Consider the following 7,290-nt stretch of genomic DNA (forward strand, 5'->3'; position numbering starts at 1 on the left):
AAAACAAACAAACAAACAAACAAACCCCAACAACAACAACAACAATAGCAACAACAACAACAACAACAACAACAACAACAACAACAACAACGACAACAACAACAACAACAACAACAACAACAACAATAGCAACAACAATAACGACAACAATAACCCAGAAAAACAACAACTAAACAACAAACAAACACCCCCCCCAAACCAAACAACAGCACTGGAGTAGACTACTTTCGCTCATCTGCCTCGTTTTATTCAGACCGTTTGGAATAGTGTAGCGAGATGCATCTTAGGTGGGTCTATTTGTGGAGTGTTAACGCGAGAGCAAGTCCAAAATAAGCCCCAACACAAACATTAAGAATGTGTACACACGTGTTTATGACTGTATGTGCACCCACTCCGCTCGGCTGTCTCCCCTTAGCAATACACATTTTATAAAATGATCCCAGGATGTGTACAATACTGTAAGGTGACGTCAACTAAAACTCAGTTTTAAGTCTCGTTTTCCTGATCGTCCTCGGTCCCCCGAGCAGCCCTTTCTCACAAAAAAAAAGAGAAAAGCAAACGAAAAAAAACAACAAAATAAAACAAACAAAAATCCAATTAATTCACAAAAACAAAAACATAAACAAACCCCCATCTCCCTTCCGTCAACCCACACTAAACAAAGCAAACAGAAACAACACCGAATAAAGGATAATCGAATAAAAGAAAAAGGAAATAAATCTAACAATAACAACAACAACAACAACAACAACAACCAAAATAAAATCCTCCACAAAAAAACACCAAACAAAATAACAACAACAAAGTTCATAGCATAAATACATGTACCGGGATTCTTTTAACCAGGTTTCGTTTTCAAATATTTGATACCTGCTGGGTCTGGTTATTTCCAAAACTTATAAAACTTAAACTTAGTATAAGCCCATTCTCGTCTTCTTCCTAATAACAACCGTACCACAACAACAATGACAATTATAACGACAACATCAATAAGAACATAACTAATAACAACTGTATTTATCGCAATAGCCACGAGAAAAAACAACAACCTCCCATCAATAACAGCGGCAGCAACAACTGCACAACTAGCAGTAGTACCACAACCAACCACAATATTAGCCATAACCCTTGTTAAACCTAAAATAAATTACAAAACATATGACCAACGCTCTTTTTCATATTTTGCCCCTCTTATTTGGAATAGAAGGCTTCCAAAAACTATCAGAGAAGCACAAAATCTAGAATTTTTAAAGAAGAAACTAAAAGCATTTCTATTTTCATCATATTTCGATTAGACAGAATCATTCCAAGCTGTAGATCGTTGTGAGTTAGTATGTGCATATGTGCGTATGTACGTATGTGTGTATGTGTGTATGTATGTGTGTATGTGTGTGTGTGGTGCGTGCGTGCGTGCGTGCGTGAGTATGTGTTGGCACGTGTATTTAACACTATGTGCCTTTAAAATAGATTTGTAAATCCATAATATGTATTATGTTAAGCGCATAGAGCATTGCATAAGTGGATATGCGCTATATAAATGCAATCCATTATTCATTATTATTATTGCCATCAAGACAGCAATAGCGATAACCAAACTAGCTCAACGACTGCAAAAAACAAAGTGTGAAAAAAGCCAGAGACGTTTACTTAAGATAGCAGATCGTAAGGCTTTCTTGTATTAACGAGACGCGGTAGGCTAGTTGTTAGATAAAGCAGACAAAACTAACCAGGAAGTAAGTTGGGTAAAAGCTTTGTGCGCAGAATGCCTACACTTGAATACCCACCGCATTGTTAAAAATCGATTTTTCATCGAGAGACCTCTGTGGCATGGACTTGGTATGTCATTCTGGCAGGTTGTTTTGATATCGTCAGGGCAAGTTGAACAAACGAACGACTTGGCACACAGTCTTTAGATAGCAGAGGGCGGCTCGACATTAGCTCGGTTGGTATCAAGCTGAACTGTGTTTGTGATGGACGTGGTTCGATTCTCCAACGGAGGCGTTCTCGAACTTGCGTTGTTTGAGAAGTTTTTTCACAACCTCAGCCTACTTGGTTCGCTTCTATCGGTGACAGGTGTTACATTTGGAGGTCTGGTCTCTCAAATAACCTTTCAGTACTGAAAAGGACGATGGGCCTATACACTAACCAGTTACGGGTAAGAGAATAGACAATTCCTCCAAATGAAATAGTGAAGTGAGGCTGATAACGATGCTTTCTGATTGGGTCGATTTTAAAACATTTCTCAAGGAAAAAGAGGAGGGGGATAAAGAGGAGGAAGAGAAGGAGAAAGAGATAAGATAAGATACGTCTTTGTTGTCCAGGTCCTGGTATATTGGTTTGATGTTTCACCACGCACGCACGCACGCACACACACACACACACAGACACACACACACACACAGACACACACACACACACACACAGGGGGAACAGGAAGGCGAGGAAGAGGAGGAGGAAATGAGGAGGGGGGAGGAGAGGGGAGGAGGAGGCGGAGGCAAAGGCGGGGGACAAAAAGTGCGAGGACCACACACAGGAATTCTGATGTTTGGAGTTGATTGCTTGGTAGAAGCTAGCACTATAGCGTTTTCACGGTGCTAACAATCTTCTACCAAGCCTAGCAGCTAGGCCGTCAAAGGGGTGGTGGATTACAATCATAAACCTGGCAAGGGATTGAATAATGTCGGTTGTTCAATTCACTTCCTGGTTGTATCTTGTTTAAAATGGAATGGTATGATTACGAAAATAAACACAAGGTGGTTTTATTATATTTATTCTTTAATGGGTACTTTATGAACTTGTAAGCATAAATAACCCCCCCCCCCCACACACACACACAATCACAGACTCACTCTTTCCAATCGTAAGCGGTTAAGTGTGGTTTATCTTATAAGGCAGGAGAAACCGGATATTTTTCTTTTGTCGGAAAGTACTGTTCTTATCGACACACCTTGTAGATGGATAGAAGGAAAAGCTTTGTAAGGTTTAAAATGTTTTCTTGATGGATTGGTTTCGGGGGGGGGGGGGGATGGAATCACTAGCGGAGGTTGATGACCGTTACTGGCAGGAAAACGTACCACACTGAAGTGTAAATAGCATTACGTATTTGTCGACCCCACTTGAAGTGCTCCTGGTGGATACAGGTTTACTTTGTGTAAGGTGATTCTCTGAAACATGCGCACCACCTGAGATGCTCGTTTTACCGACGTGAATGTTGTCAAGATTTACTATACGTTCTTCCCAATGAAATTACGGTATTTAAAAAAAAAGAAAACATGCCACTTTATTGATCTCGTAGTATGGATATTTGGCTTTAATTTGCCTGTGCAATACAAACAATCAAGCAGCAGAGAGAACACAACATGACACCAAGATAGACACCACTCTTCCTACACGTTTTTCCTTTTCGTCTCAATGCAGCGCCCTTTTTTTGAGGGAGGACCATTGTGTCTTGCTCAAGGACACATCCCAGAGACCCCCCCCCCCCACTAAAACACACATACATATGCCTGCCATTATTGTGAGCCTGGGCCCTCAACCCCCACGGCCATAGGAGCATAATATAAGTATACAAAAGGAGGGATTAACTGTGGACACTGTTCACGACAGGAGCTGGGAGACAGCTCGGAGCAGACTTACCGTGAAACCTAACTTTTAAACAAACTGCCTTTATCTACTGTTGTATCTCTAGATCTCTGTGTCGGTGGCTCTGTTCATCTTATTTCAGCCTGTTGTTCTCCCCCACATGGCCCCCACGTGGCTCCCGCCCTTTTACTTTTTGGCCTACCGAGAATTTGGTAGCCTACTTATTGTAATCTTATACCAGATTGTTTTATGTACACACGCTATTCCAATCCGAGTGTACAACATATACCCACACGTACTCAAACTTTTCTGGTGGTTCAAGTTGCCAATTATTATGTGTACATGTAAAATTCACAGACTTGTACTGTTAGAAAGCTCGCTGTCATGGCCTTCGCCCTTTGCTCTCAATAAAAACCCCGTTGCAAGGCGTGTACACTTGGACCACGTCATTGCGCTTAAATGATGGACAAAACACCAGTCTCGCACGCAGTAGTCGACTGCACGTAGATCTCTCCCCCCCCCCCCCCCCCCCCCTTTTCCATCTTAAAATGAAAACGACAGGGGGCCCATAATGCGCTCCATAGTGAACAAGAAAACAATAAACAAAACAAAACTACAAAAAAAAAACCAACAACCAAAAAACAACAACAAAGCCCCTCCCCCCCCCTCCACCGGAGTGCATTTTTTAGGAATATTATAACACAAGTCTATGATTACATTTGGCTATTCATACAAACCGTTTTTTTGTGTGGTCTTTTTGGAGTAATTTATCTTGTTGACCCGTAAGCCCAACAGCCGGGTAAAAATATTCTCAAAATTTCAAAACTTACGCTATGATATTTTCAAATAATGCTTTCTGAGATATTGTGATGTCATCCACTGGGGTTTTTCTTGCCGTCAGGCTGAACTTATAATAATAATAATAATAATAATAATAATAAATAATAATATTGTTGACACAGACGCGCATATCACAAAGTAAATACGCACGTAAGCCGAACTAACCTGCCAACGTCAGAGTTTTTAAAATATTTTTTTTTAATACATTTTTTTTTAGTGGTCTGCTCTTTCATGACAAGACACTCTGAAATACGAGATGATCGACATGAAACAGGGAGGGGAGGGGTGTGTGGGGATGGAGATATAATATGTGGTGTATGTGTGTGTGTGTGTGTGTGTGTGTGTGTGTGTGTGTGTGTGTGTGTATATATATGTGTGTGTGTATGTGTGTGTATGTATATATGTGTGTGTGTGTGGGAGGGGGGGGGGGTAAGAGTGTGTGGGGATAGGTATGTGCGTGGTGTATCATGTGTGTGTGTGTTTGTGTGTGTGTGTGTGTGTTTGTGTGTGTGTGTGTTTGTGTGTGTGTGTGTGTGTGTATCTGGGTGTGTATTTCTGTGTGTGTGTATGTGTGTGTACATGTGTGTGTGTATTTGTGTGTGTGTGTGTGTGTGTGTGTGTGTGTGTGTATGTGTGTAGGGGAGGGGGTAAGGGTGTGTGTTGATAGGGAAGTGAATTGTGTATGTGTGTGGGTGTGGGTGTGGGTGTGGGTGTCTTTCAGGTTATAACGTTAAGCGCAAACGTTTCTTGGGCGTCTGTTTGTCCACTGTGTCATTTTAGGTCACGTGCTTGTTTACCACAGAATTTCAGAAACATGAACGCCAGGTTCTCTGTTGACTCTATTGAAGCCACTGCATGTAGAAGCCATTCAGACCGAAGCAAAAAATGTGAGGCAGCGTGGTGGAATCAGGCTCTCGTCAATTTTTGGGCATGAAGAGTTATTGGTGTCATCTTAAAGCTTGTTCACTTGTCTTTATTTGGATGTAAATAGTATCCATTTATCTTGAATACAAGTCGAGATATTTGCGAATGAAGGAGGTGGGGGTCACTTGTTTTCAGAGATAAAATTAGTAAGAAAATGAAACCCAAAGATTAGTTATTTCCTTAGCTTAAGAGTCCATGGTAACTGAAAATTTACATTTTTTGTGCCTTTAATCAACGTTTTTCAGGAAAATCCACACAGAAATGAGTTATTTAATGGGCATGAAAGGTGTTGAGCCAAAAACCAAAAATTGGATAAAAATTCACAAACCTGTGGAAAAATGCAAGTTTCTTCACTTTGATTATTTTGACGAGAGCCTGATTCCACCACACTGCTTCACAAATGGTCGTGGTTTATTTCTTTTGGATTTTGTTCCATTCTCTGAAACTATTCTTAAAGATGTAGGTAATTTCATTTTTCGTCGACACAACTAGGAGACGGGCTGCTCCGATCCTGCCTGATAACGTCCCAGAAAAAAATCTAGATATTCCACAAAAATTTTCCCTATACGAGACTCGAACTTGAGTCTTTTGCATGCAATGGCGAAGCGCCTTATAACATAGGCCTACTTGGCTACTATTGCGACCTCCAAAACATCTAAAATATTTTTAATGTACGTACAATATATCTGAGGGAAGAGGTTTACAAACGACAGAGTGATTCAATATTATTATCAATAAGGGGAAAGGCGCTAATTAATAAGGATATAGATACAATTATACAGTGCAGAATCTACTAAAAATTTCCTAGCAATTATGCTATCGTCGGCGTATTGGTAAACAGTAAAGGCGCGTGCTAGAAGCCTTTGGAATTCAAAATCAAAGTCGGCTGAATGGGAGTGAGTTTCTGCTTTGTTCAAAGAGCTTATAAAGGTTTGGAAAGGATATAATCTCTCTGGCTCTGAACAGTTAATAAGTTGCCGGGAAGCCAATGGGAAGTACTTTTGATACCGATGTTTTACGCCCTCATTGACACGAATTAGATGGGCTGCTTCGACCTTATTGCCAGACAGGATCAATCCGGGCTGAGTGGAATACTATATCGGCAGACAGACGGAGATACTTGATAGAAAGCTTCCCCACTAATGAAATAAATGTGAGGCCTCGTGGTGAAATCAGGCACTCTTCAAAATAATGAAATCGAATATATCTGCATTTTTCCTCCAGTTTTGACACATTATTTTCTTCTAATGTCTGGTTTTTTTTTGCTCAGCACCTTTCCTTTTATGTTCATTTAACAACACATTCGGTTCGGATTTTATCGAAATTTCAGTTTCCACGAACTCTCAAGCTTTGGAAATCATCAAACTTTGGCGGCCATTTTCTCCTAATTTTATCTCTGAAACCAGGCGACCTCCTTCAATCGTAAATATACTTCTACCTCTATTCAAGATAGGCGTGTATTTTTTTTTCTACATCAAAATATGTCAAATGAACAAGCTTTTAAGATGTTACCAATAACTCCAGATGTCCGAAAGTTGAAGAGCGCCTGGCGTCGTGACACAAATGTGTGCAGCAACGCAAAGAGCGTTAGAACAGATACCGATCTCGTTAGGATGGTTGACAATGAGTAAGAATAGATAAGAGATGGGGCTGCCTTCTTCTTTCTTGAAAAAAAAAAGAGTAAAATTTTCATACGACTTTTATGTAGCTTTATCCGCTCGAACACAAGAAAGGGTCAGTTAGAATATGCCAGTGCTTGTTTTTCTGAGAGTGTAAATGAAATGTAGGCCTATAATATAGTTTAAAAGGTGAAAGGAGAGTACAACGGTGCAAAATGATATCCACATAGATCTAGGAGGCTACAGGGCGAAACATGACGAGCGAGAGAATGAAAGAGAGAGAGAGAGAGAGAGAGAGAGAGAGAGAGAGAGAGAGAGAGAGAGA

The 7,290-nt window shown here is 40.5% G+C and overlaps 1 protein-coding gene across 1 annotated transcript in view; it reads left to right on the forward strand.

Annotated features, from left to right (window-relative positions):
* The window catches only part of LOC101846122 (signal-transducing adaptor protein 1), a gene marked incomplete in the record, with an annotated part of 22,778 nt that overhangs the window by 6,849 nt on the left and 8,639 nt on the right, over positions 1–7,290 (forward strand).

The sequence above is a fragment of the Aplysia californica genome, unplaced genomic scaffold, assembly GCF_000002075.1.
Source record: "Aplysia californica isolate F4 #8 unplaced genomic scaffold, AplCal3.0 scaffold00075, whole genome shotgun sequence".
Lineage (NCBI taxonomy): Eukaryota > Metazoa > Mollusca > Gastropoda > Aplysiida > Aplysiidae > Aplysia > Aplysia californica.